Raw genomic sequence first — 12,500 nt, 5'->3', positions numbered from 1 at the left:
CCTCAGCCTCCCCCACATGCTCATTACTCTATTATTAGTGTCTCCCCCCCCCCCCCCCCCCCCCCCCCCCCAAACCAAATCCCCTTCCTAGGAGACGCAGAGGGTTTTGTTGTTGTGTTTTGTATGATTGTTTGTTTTTAAAATCTCCTACCATTAAAATTGACTGTTCACTTAACTCTGCGGTAATTCTCATATTTCTCAATTCTTCGGTTACGAACACCGAACGTGCTTTCAAACATAACATTATTTATCACCTCCCTTTAGGGAGGCAGGGTGGCCGAGCGAATAAAGCATCGCACTTACAACCCGGAGCTCCTGGATTCGAGCCCCGTCGTGGGCATCCGATTTTTCTTTGAGCAAGAGAGGTGCGAGGAGTGCTTATGATTTTCTCTTTTATTGAACAACTAAAAACTAGAAAACCAGAGCAACGAAATAATATCCGGTTTATTCATTAATTCTTATTTTTGTACACAGGACGTGAACGATATATGTGGAAGGAAAGGGGAAGGGGTGGGGGGGGGGGGGGGGGGGGGGAAGAAGGAGGGAGTGAAGTGGGTGGTGGTGGTGGTCAAATATATCTGAGCGAATGTTGAGATTTTTTTTCTTTTTTTGGAGGAAGGGGGGGGGGGGGGGGTTGAAAGTGAGTGTTTCTTTCCGTGATGGATGACGGTGCCGGCAAGCAAAGGCAAAAAACTTTAAATGGCAGCCAATTAAGATAGGAACAGCGATGACTAGGGAACGGGGTGGATTGGGGTGGGGGGGGGGGGGGGAAGGGGCTATTTTGTGGGCATATGGGGGCTCGTCCTGGATGCCCAGTCATGTCTGCACGCTGGCGTAATTGAATGAACGTCAACAGACCGCGATGTTCCGTCCAAAATGCCAATGTTTTGACGCTGACCGGTCCAAAAGGAAGATGGAGCCAGTAGACAAAAGGAAATCGGGACCGCGTGAATGGACGGGACGTTTTCCATGAATGCCTAAACAAGCTGGAACGGAAGTGGGTGAACGTTGAGAGATCGTGATTGGACTGTAAGTGATGGCGTTTTGGTATAAGTTATAAAGGCACTCAATATTCTAAAGTAAATGTTAGTAGTGTATGTGTATATATTATAATATTATGTTTGGATAGAAGGGGTATGTCGGAACAATGTGTAGGGACCAAACCTCTCTTAACAGTTTCTAGTCTGCTTTGGTGGGGACAGAATCTGGCTGTTTGGAAACGTGTAAGAGGAAGAGATGCGAATGTCAAGAATATCCTACACCCTTGACTTTCAGAACGTTTGCCTAAAATCCAACGGTCAGTTCTTCCCCCCCCCCCCCCCCCCTCTGTTTACAATATTTCAATACAAAGGATGCCGGACAGTTTGGCAGTAGCCAGATCATATCATATTCTATCAGCCAAAGAACAGTTCCCTGGACAAACAATAACATTTACCGTGAACCCCCCCCCCCCCCCCCCCCCCCCACGAAATTTAAGGTTTTTCGTGAAAGTTGACAAGTGACGTGTATCTATATGCAGGTCTGAGATTGTTATGGACTCGTTGTTGTCATGGAAATACTCTCAAACCAACGCAAAATATAGTCCATTTCAAGAAAGTTAAATCAAGCCCATACTTGCGTTCGGATATCAGACATGCAAATCTGAGCACGTCACGGAAAAAAAAAAGAAAGAAAAAAATTCCACCAACACCAAAAATAAAATTTATCATAAAACAATCGATAAAAATTTACCCCCAGCCCCCCACACATACACCACTTCGCGATTAAACAAACAAATAAACAAATATCAGATCAGAGAAGAATTAAGAAAGGGCGGGAAACCATTTATAAAACTGACGTCGTCAAATTACAGTGTCTCAAATTCCATAATATTACAAATTTACTTGGAAAACTCCCAACGGCAGGAAAAAGAAGACAATTGATTAAAATGAACGTAATCCCAGCGATGCGACCCTCAAAATTCGGATTGAGGAAATCACAGAAACTGGCAATCTGAAAACAACATCCCGATTACCAGGAAATCCTGCATGTCTCTTCAGCCGTACGCGGAAAAAACACGCATTTTAACATTTTGGCCAGAAAACTCGATAATATCGATATCGATAGGTCAAAAAGTCGATCATCTTGACAAAACTCTCAAACCTGGGACTTCCGTGAAATCTCAGATAATTTGAGAGTTTTTGACAATTGGCAAGATGAGGGTTATTTTAATCCATCGATATTTGAAGGACGGGTTTTCTGACCAAATTTTTTAAAGTGTTTTTTTCCAAGCACGTCTGCTTGTAACATCGTTGTGACGCACCAAGCTAAGACAATGGCTGCGCTGGGATATCGAGGCAACCAAGCATAGCTTAAAAGAAACCTCATCCCAGTATTGTCTTGCTGATTCCATTTCACGCTCAGCGTTTCCCTTACTAATGAGTCCTTCACCTCCTTACATCCCCTCCCCCCCCCCCCCCCCTAGCTTTAAGGACCCATTCCAACACCCTCCCCACGCTCCTTAATAATCTCGTCCCTCTCGTTCCTCACATCTTATTTCTACTTCTTTATTTCCTTTTCAATTTATGAAACATCTCTCTCTCTCTCTCTCTCTCTCTCTCTCTCTCTCTCTCTCTCTCTCTCTCTCTCTCTCTCTCTCTCTCCCTCTCTCTCGTCCGATCTTTTCTCCTCCTCTCTCAATATTATTTAAACTTTACTAAATCCTTTACTCTCTCTCTCTCTCTCTCTCTCTCTCTCTCTCTCCCTGTCTCCCCCCCCCCATCTCTCTCTATCTCTTTCTCTCTCTGTATATTGCATACGAGATAAGGGAAAGACAGAAGATATATTTTTAAGGAGGTGGGGGGGGGGGGGGGGGCACGCAAACATGGAGGGCAACCACTACTAATTACCGATGTTGTGATCCCAGTCCCCTAGGGTGTGCTGATTTAAATTTGCTGACAGTCGGGCCAGACCATCTCCAGTATTTTTTTTAATGGAGGGCAGGGGAGGAGGAGGGGGGGGGGGGGTATGAAGATAAAGAAAGAAAAAACCCTCAAGGAGTCCCCAATATTTTTTCTCTCTTACTTTATATCCCTTTGATGCTCATAGCTAAGATGAGTGGTGAGAAGAGGCGTTATGTGTGTGTGTGTTGGGGGGGGGAGGGGGGGGGGGGGGGGTATTTGTAGTGGCAGACCAAAACCCAAGCAAGACCATCCAAAACTACGGATTGAGTGGTTAGTTATTAGAGAGGGGAGAAGAACTAATGAGAACAGAAGAGTTAGGAAGAGACAAGAGGTGGACTGTGTGTTTGTGTGTGTGTGTGTGTGTGTGTGTGTGTGTGTGTGTGTGTGTGGGGCGGGGGGGTGGGGTGCAGAGGGGGTGACGACATGACATTGTCGAGCTGCCTGCGTCTAATTTCAGGCGAGAAAGTGTCCGCAGCCTCCCAGGGGGTGTTTGAAATGAATAGAGAACGAAAGTGAGATGGTTCCCCACATTGTAAAGTTCTCTCCCCTTGGGTCAGTTCTGGGAAGCGCCGGGCAAAAAGATAGCGGTCCTCTTGGGACTATCCAGCATGTCCCGTCCAGATATAACAAGTCTGGACAGTTACAGACGTGCCTGGTGGAGAATCTCGTCCAATTCGCTGCCATGAACTCAATGTTGGAAAACGCGGTTTGTATGTGGGGCAGCAAAAGATGAAGATGACAATGACACAAATGATGACACAGACGATCTATCTGAATTCAACCAAGGCCTTCTATAATATAGCTATATAGAAGGCTAACATGATGAGAGATATTTACGTTTATGCTCCACCGTTTCTGGGGTCCCGATAGCTCAGTTGGTAGAGCACGCTCTTCACGAGCAAAGGGGCCGAGAGATCGATCAAAAGCGCTGACGAGATTTTTTTATTTATCTTTTTCTGATCCCCCTGTCCACTTAGCAGTGATTAGGTAGCTGGGTCTATTAGATCTGGTAAGAAGTTACTCTGCGAAAGACTAGCGTCCTCTATATACATAGAGCAGCGATTTTTGGAATGACAAACTATGATTGACTTATATATGGAGACACCTCCATAGCTTCCGTAATAAAGCATAAATTTACAATAAATAAATTTCCTCATAATATTCGCACGCCTACGCATTTTTTTGTCACAATAAATGATTTACACAGGAACACAGACAACCCAAGTGGCTGGTGTACCATTGGGATTGTGTCACCACAAAGGTCAGACTGTCGTGATCTGAATAAGCAAGAAAAAAAAATACGTTTTAAAAATTTGGCCAGAAAACTCGTTCCTGAAATATCTATGGATTAAAATGACCTTCACCTTAACAAACAAAAAAAATTAAACCCGGGATTTCCTTTAAGTCTCACGGTTTGGACGTTTTTGTCAAGATAAGGGTCAATTTTCAATCAATATTTGAAGGACGAGTTCTCTGGCCAAACGTGTATTTTTATTTGGTTTTGTTTTATTATTATTATTATTTTTTTTTTTTTTTTTGGTTTCCCTTTGAAAGCACTGCAGCCTCGATAGGAAGGTGTTGTCTGTAAATCCATAACATCTCCCAGGCTGATGACACACAAATCGACCCGGCAACATCCACTTTTCTACACCGCAATTTGACTAATTATTGCACACAACTACCAACCCAGTCAATACAACTCAAATTATAGAAAATTGTGACACTGACACGTCTCAAGGAGGGACAGTACTCGCCGGATTCAAGCACACTGTCGGCAAAGCCAAAAAGCGTGCTAGAATCGGAGCGTGACGAAATCCTAGGGTAGCCAATACATTCGGTCGTCCAGTTCCAGCGTGCTGTATTGCAGAGCGTGCTGGAATCCGGCGACTACTGTAATACGTTGAGTTAAACCACGTATCAAAAAGTGATAAATGTGACACTATCGTCTCCAGACGGTATAATGCCTGAATGAACCGGTACCGAAAAGTGATAGAGAATTGTCACACGATTCTATCTGATTAGCTGTTTTTCTTTCTGTCTTTTCCTTTTTTTCTCTGTCATTATTATCATCATCATCATTATTATTACTATTATTATTATTATTATTATTATTATTATTATTATTATTATTATTATTATTATTATTATTATTATCATCATCATCATAACATTATTATCATTACTTTTTTTTAGTATGCCACGAGTTACATAGAAAGTAACAAACACTAAGTCCCTCAATTTTAGGACATTCAGCTCACCAATCGACTCAGGTATAGATGTCTACCTGGCTACAGACAGTGACAGTGTTAGATCAAAAAGGATGGCTAACAGACAGCTGGTATTGTATGAAACGGAATTAGGATTCCATATGGCCTGCTGGTGGAATGAATGAAATGTTTTGCAGGGCATTGAGCATGGTTAATCCGTGGAAATGTGATACACATAAATTTCATATTTATCTGTCATTTATTGTTTCAATCACGGGCAAGGCTGGGCGGATTTACCAAATTTTACTTTTACCGAGAATAATAATATTGTGTTTATTTAATGTTTTTTTTTTTTTTGTATTTTGTATTTTGTTGTTGTATTTTTTTATTTTTTTATTTTTTTTTGGGGGGGGGGGGGGGGGGGGTTCTGTCTTTTTGTTTGTTTGTTTTTCTTTGATTTTTTATATTTAAAAAAATAATTTTACTTTATTCTATCTGTCTATAAATTTTCTCTTTGTTGCTGTTATTTTTTTTTTCATAATTCTCATGTATTTCCTCGAAGCAATTGAGATTCCTAATGCTAGTATTCCTGTCATATTCTCAAACCTACGCATTTTCCGACACATTAAATCCATTAGAAGGGAGATGATGATAGTGTAGCTATACACAACAGCTATTTCAAATATCACAACAACTTGCTAAATAACAAAATTAACGGTATCAATTGATGCTGTACGTTTAGGTAAAATGCTCACACCATCCGCCGGCCGGATATAACGTACTACCAACACACAAAACGATGTCTGAGTAACTTTGAAAATTTATAAGTCTGATTTATAAATTAATGAGAACAACTCATAAAAATGTCTGGCTACAAAAGAATAACAAGGAGCCGAGTGACGTCAATTTCGTTCCTGCTATACAAGATTGGGCGTGTCCGACCTGAACATTTTGCAGGTCTGATAACCGGACTCGTATTAGCATTGTTGTAATGGGGACTATTTTGCGTTGGTTTGAGAGCATTTCCATTATCAGACTTGCAAATAAGTACACGCCGGATGTTTCGATGAAATGGTCTGGATTACCTGCAGCCTCTTGAAGATTCGTAAGTATTGGATTTTAGAAAACATAATGTATAATGCATGTATCGCTTCCTTGTGTAGGTTGCGATAAACAGATGACGACGGCGACGATGATGGTGAGGAGGAGGAGGAGGAGGAGGAAGAGAAAGTAGAAGTAGAAGCAGTAGTAGTAGTAGTAGTAGTAGTAGTAGTAGTAGTAGTAGTAGTAGTAGTAGTAGTAGTAGTAGTAGTAGTAGTAGTAGAAGAAGAGAAGAAGAAGAAGAAGAAAGAAGAAGAAGAAGAAGAAGAAGAAGAAGAAGAAGAAGGAAGAAGGAGAAGGAAGAAGAAGAAGAAGAAGAAGAAGAAGAAGAAGAAGAAGAAGAAGAAGAAAGAAGAAGAAGAAGAAGAAGAAGAAGAGAAGAAGAAGAAGAGAAGAAGAAGAAGAAGAAGAAAGAAGAAGAAGAAGAAGAAGAAGAAGAAAGAAGAAGAAGAAGAAGAAGAAGAAGAAGAAGAAGAAGAAGAAGAAGAAGAAGAAGAAGAAGAAGAAGAAGAAGAAGAAGAAGAAGAAGAAGAAGAAGAGAAGAAGAAGAAGAAGAAGAGAAGAAGAAGAAGAAGAAGAAGAAGAAGAGAAGAAGAAGAAGAAGAAGAAAGAAGAAGAAGAAGACGACGACGACGACGACGAAGAAGAAGATAGAATTGAATGGAATAAGCCGAAAACAGAAGCATTGGATCGGTCAAGATGACAAACAAGGGGCGACAACTCGTTGCATGGTTGAGCATAATGATGAAATTGATAATAAAGCGATTCCGTGGAAAGGAGCAGGTGCCGGGACAAGCCTTGAAAGAGATTCTAACAACGTTTGTCACGCTCAACGAACGCATTACGTGAATCCTCACAAACATTTTGTCTTGTTTTCCGCTCCACGAGACGATTCCATTCAACAAGGGGAGTGAAATCATTGACATGCAACCGGAAATAAACAGCAACAGATCTCAGTTGTTTATATATTTTTTTTCTTCTTTTTTCTTAAGAAGGGGAGAAGAACAAAAAATAAAAAAGACGAAGTAAAAATTGTAAATTGAAAAGAGCAAGTGGACCGAACAGAATACACTTGGAAAGGAAGTAATAATATAAAATATATTTAAAAAACTAAAACAACATAAACAAATACAAAGCAAACAAACAAACAAAAACCCAGAACGAAACAAAAATAATAAACAAAAATTTTAAAAACGAAAAAAAAAAAACAAACAAAAAAAACCAACAAAAGAATAATCAAAAAAACACACATGCACAAACACACCACAAAAACAATAAAACAAACAAAAGACACACACTCACACACCACAAACAATACTAGAAACCAAACCAAAACACACAGATTATAATGATAAGAATAATGTCAAGGCATTATAATTTTAATATTACCTCGGACAAATTCAGAGAACTATTTCCAGGTAGTGGTCAGGGAATATTGGTGAACACAGGACAGATATTGGAACTTCCAACTATGCTTTTCTTCCTTTATAAATGTTTATGTTATTAAAATTATTATCATTATTATTACTATTATTATTATTTTTATTACTATTATTATTATTATTATTATTATTATTTATTATTATTATTATTATTATTATTATTATTATTATTATTATTATTATTATTATTATTATTATTTCATTATTATTATTATTAATTATTATTATTATTATTATTATTATTATTATTATTATTATTATTATTATTATTATTATTATTATTATTATTATTATTATTATTATAACTATCACCACCACCACTATCATCATTAATCAATTTATTTATTTATAATTACTTTGGCTACCCCTCAGTAAAGGAAAGAAATAAGTAATTAATTACATAGTTAGGTAAAATTGAAAATAACAAGGCATAAAATTCATAAATAGGAACAGCCAAAGTCCGTCATAGATTTGTATCAATATGACTAATTAAAGCAGATGTTAGGGATAACCTGTATAGTCCGTTTTCTTAGCGGCAAGTTCCGTGCGTTTTGTGCACTTTTTGTAACCAGCAAACTAAGTATACAAATTGGTGCAGAAAATTATGAAGATTCGAAAAATAGGTGGCTCCAAATATCATTTTTATTGAAAAGAACTTAAAATTCGTCGTAAAGTCTAGTGAAAACGCGCACTTTGTGACGTTTTGGCGCTCGGTGACAAAATTATTTTTAAAAAAACATTCTCACCCATTAAGAACATCTTGATTAGTTTTTGATCGTGGAGATATTTTTGTTTTAATGTTTTCCATTATTATTTACCAAAAATCTAGCTTTTAATTATTTTAAAACATTTTTTTGGTCCTCTGACCGCAGAAAAAACCCCAATAAAAATTGTCCTTTTTTGCCCGTGCAACAAAACTATGAGTCATTAGGTCGACCTATCCTTTACTAAGTATGTACTAGGATGTCTTAGCACCTGTAAACGAAAAAAAGAACAACAAGAGACTAAAAAAATATATTTAAAGCAGTTAAAGAGGTTTCTTTCAACCATTGTGTACAGTACAATAATGCTAAATCGAAATGCGGTTTTGTCATCTGTCACCGCCTCTCCCTTCGAGATAACGACAGCTCCATCTACCGACAATGGCATCATGTGTTGTCTAAAAAATAACTGAGAGAATGAGTTTTGTCTTTTGAACGATGTCAACAAACTACAATTTTATTTTGTGCAATCGATATTCATTGAAAAGGTAAGGAACAATCTTTTTCATCTATTATAAATGTCTTATATCATCGTGATTTTATTTTACTTTATGCGCATGCTAGTGCGATAAGTATTGCGCAATGTATGACAAAAGAATTGAGTTGTGAAAAAAGAATTGGGTCAGATCAAAGCTGAGTCACAGTCATATCATAAGCCCCCAGGATGCAAAAGATAGAGTAAGATTATGGCCCATGCTTGGATCTGAACATATTTTTCTATCTTAGTATAATATAAGTTACATGTGCTATGTCAGTACTAAATTTAGACCCTTTTAGATTCGATTAGATATAGATTAGCCTGTCGATGATTGATGATAGAATAACGCTGTTTATCATTACTGCTGACCGAGAAAGAAAAAAACATAACTAATTTATTATTAACTCAGTTGATCAAAAAAAGAACATCTCCACACACAATTCTACCAATACACGCTAATATTCACATACATTGCTTTACCTTTTGCATGTTCAGGTTTGTTTTTTTTAAACAATGTATTGACTTGTTTGTTATATTTCTACTGTAACTTGCCAGCCTCACAGTCCTTTGTTTCCTTAAAAGCATCATGCCTGGGGACCTCGTCAAATGGGAATGCTAGTTTGATTTGTTGAATGGTCAAGATTGCAAGGACTAAAGTTCCATTCTAACAGGTATTTGGAAGTATGTGTTCGTTGTGTGTGTGTTGGTGTTGTTGTTGTTGTTTTATTGTTGTTTTGCAGAGAATCTTACCACTGAGCTATCCAAGCCCCGTCAACTAATATGTGTTTAACCTTTCTCACGCAAACACACACACAAATACACACTAACACGCATACACACACACACACACACTCGCACGCACACAAACTTGTTCATTCTGTCATCTCTCAAGCTACCCTATATCGCCTTAAGATGGTAACATTTTCTGTAACTTGAGAAACTACGTAATTCACACTTTGTAGGAAATAACTTTAAATATTGTCTCTTGAGTATGTCATGGGGTTTTGATTTATTTTTCTTTCCTTCCTAGAATGCGCTAATATGGCAGGAGGAAAGAAGCGGCAGACATCCATTGTCGACTGTAAAAATCTGAACAAAGTTCCAAGACTCGATCAAGCTTCCCCTGAAATTGACTGGTCGAAGTGCCTGTTTTGTCAAGAAACCATTGAAAATTCTCCTCTAACAAACCCTAAAAAAGCAACCAAGTTAAATTGTATTGAAGACACTTATATTGCCATTTCTGAGGATATCAAACTTTTTCATGACTCAGGTAGATTGCCAATAGCATAGAAATTCAATATTAACCAACCTGTGAAATGTCTTGCTAGTTTTTTGAGAGACAATGATGGACTTTACCATAAGAATTGAAGACACAGGTTTCCTAAATCAAAACTCAAAAGGCTTGCAAAGAAGATAAATCAATGTAATAGTGAAGCAGTTGCAAGTCCTGATACAAGAGGCACATTAAACACATCACAAATAAGCAAACACTGCTTGTGTTGTAAGGGTTGTGAAGGGGAATTGACTGAGGTCCGGACTCCTGCTCTTTCACAAAAAGTCTACAAGGAAGCTGTCCTTCTTTCAGATACAAGTATTCTTAGAGTATTTGCGGAGGGTGATCTTATTGCGGTGGAAGCAAAGTATCATAAGCCTTGCCTTATACTGTTCCACAGAAGAGCAGACGATTTTAGATGTAAAATTCTTCAGACAACAAATACAAAACACACATTGCAGAATGCAAACAGGATATTGTCAATTTTATTGATCAACAACAAGCTCGCACAGACACAAATGTTGTGTTTAAGCTGAATGATCTCTACAATTTACTTTTGTAAAAATTAAATGCCATAAATTTGTCGGATGTATATGTACATAAAACTAGATTCAAAGAAAATTTACTATCGAGAGTTCCTTCCTTAATGGAATACAGGGATGGGCGGGAAGTCTTGCTTACTTTCAAAGAGGGGAATATTATTTCACAAGCAGCTATTTCCGATTTAGATTTAAATGATGATCTTGCAATACAAAAAGCAGTTGATATTATAAGAGCAGAAATAAGAAATCATACATTCATATCACCCATCAATATAGATCATGATAGCATTGTCAATAGTGTACCACACAAATTAGTGAAAATTGTGAATGGCATTTGAAGTGGTCAGTGTTCGCTAAGTTTAGGTCATCAGAATCGACATTCCATGACAATTTCACAGTATATCATGTTGAACCACAACAACAAAAGTCCGCAAAATTCAGGTAGCACTAGAAAACAGTTGTCCAAGGAAACCCCAATCCCCGTTTATTTAGGAGTCATGGTTTTTGCCAAAACCAGAAAGAAAGGTCTTATTGATAAACTGTCTGCTCTGGGTTTATCAATTTCCTATGCTAGGGTAAAAGATATTACAGCTGAAACTAGTAAAAGAATTTGCCAGTTCTATAAAGAGACAAGTATTTCAACATCATCCAGAGATTTGTCTGTTGTTTGACAGAGCAACCAACTTATCTGCTGTCAATGAATGCCGGCGTGAACTTTTTACAAAAAATTCACGCCTTCCAGACAATATGCCACCAACTCGTGAAGCTCTCAAACAGCATTTAAATCGAGCAGTTTACCAAGCTGGTTATGTATGGAAACGCTCTCTTGCTAAAGACCCTAGTCTTCCTTCCAAATCAGATTTTGGTTGGAAAGAAGATGGGATGCCAAAGTGGTCCACTTTGAATGACCTTACACATGCCTCACAAAATCTGATTAAATGTAACTGTTCATCAAAGGGATGCTCCAAAATATGCAATTGTGTTAAGGCATCTCGTCCACCTACTCTGTTATGTGCCTGCAATGGTCAATGTTCTAGAGACAATGATTGACTTTAAACACGTTTTTCAATTGTATGTTTTCAACAATGTAATTTTAAAAAAGGGATGTAAATCTATAATAATGCTGCTGTTAAATATGTACACAGAAAAAAAATGTTGTAAATGGTTCAATTCTTCATTGAATAAATATGTATTGTACAATATATATATATATATATATATATATATATATATATATATATTATATATATTTATATATAAATTTAAACGTGTTATTTGCTATATGATAGAGATACATTGTACTCTTATGTTTGAGAGTGATTGTACGTGTGTGTCGGGAGGAGAAGGGGTACTTGCTTTGGCGGTTGAATTGTCTATTATTGTTTTTTTTTTAATCAAATTAATATTGCTTGATTTTAGAGGATGTGAAGATTAAAAAATGTTTTTGAAATGCATGGCATTTCAAATATATGTCAGATTCTAAACCATTTAAACAGTTTCCAGGAAGGAGATATTATTTTTTTAAAATTTCCTGAAAAATCCCAATTGAATTTCGTATTTTCTTATATATTTCAATAAAATTCAAATGGAAAAATATTTTCTGAGTCAAAAGTACGCAAGGGAATAGCAAAATAACCACATCATTATAAAATATTTATAAAACCGTAATTTTTTGAGAAAAAAAAATAAAATGTTGAAAAAATGTATTTTGTCACCTTTAAAGGGCAATAACTCGTGGTTCCAGCTATATTTCA

General features: G+C 37.3%; 1 protein-coding gene and 1 long non-coding RNA gene across 3 annotated transcripts in view; one reads left to right on the top strand and one right to left on the bottom strand.

The window, feature by feature from the left end:
• The window catches only part of LOC144968186 (uncharacterized), a 53,019-nt gene that overhangs the window by 31,153 nt on the left and 9,366 nt on the right, over positions 1 to 12,500 (bottom strand). The gene's annotated exons all lie outside the window — the stretch shown is intronic.
• LOC144968187 (uncharacterized) lies at positions 8,707 to 10,349 on the top strand. Its single transcript, XR_013644540.1, has 3 exons — positions 8,707 to 8,941; positions 9,487 to 9,602; positions 9,962 to 10,349. It is a non-coding gene; the product is annotated as an uncharacterized LOC144968187 (long non-coding RNA).

The sequence above is a fragment of the Berghia stephanieae genome, chromosome 3 (assembly GCF_034508935.2).
Source record: "Berghia stephanieae isolate SIO BIC M18660-M18661 chromosome 3, UCSD_Bste_1.3, whole genome shotgun sequence".
Taxonomy (NCBI): Eukaryota; Metazoa; Mollusca; class Gastropoda; order Nudibranchia; family Aeolidiidae; genus Berghia; species Berghia stephanieae.
Note: the sequence above shows the minus strand (reverse complement) of the source record. Positions and strands in the feature narration are given on the sequence as shown.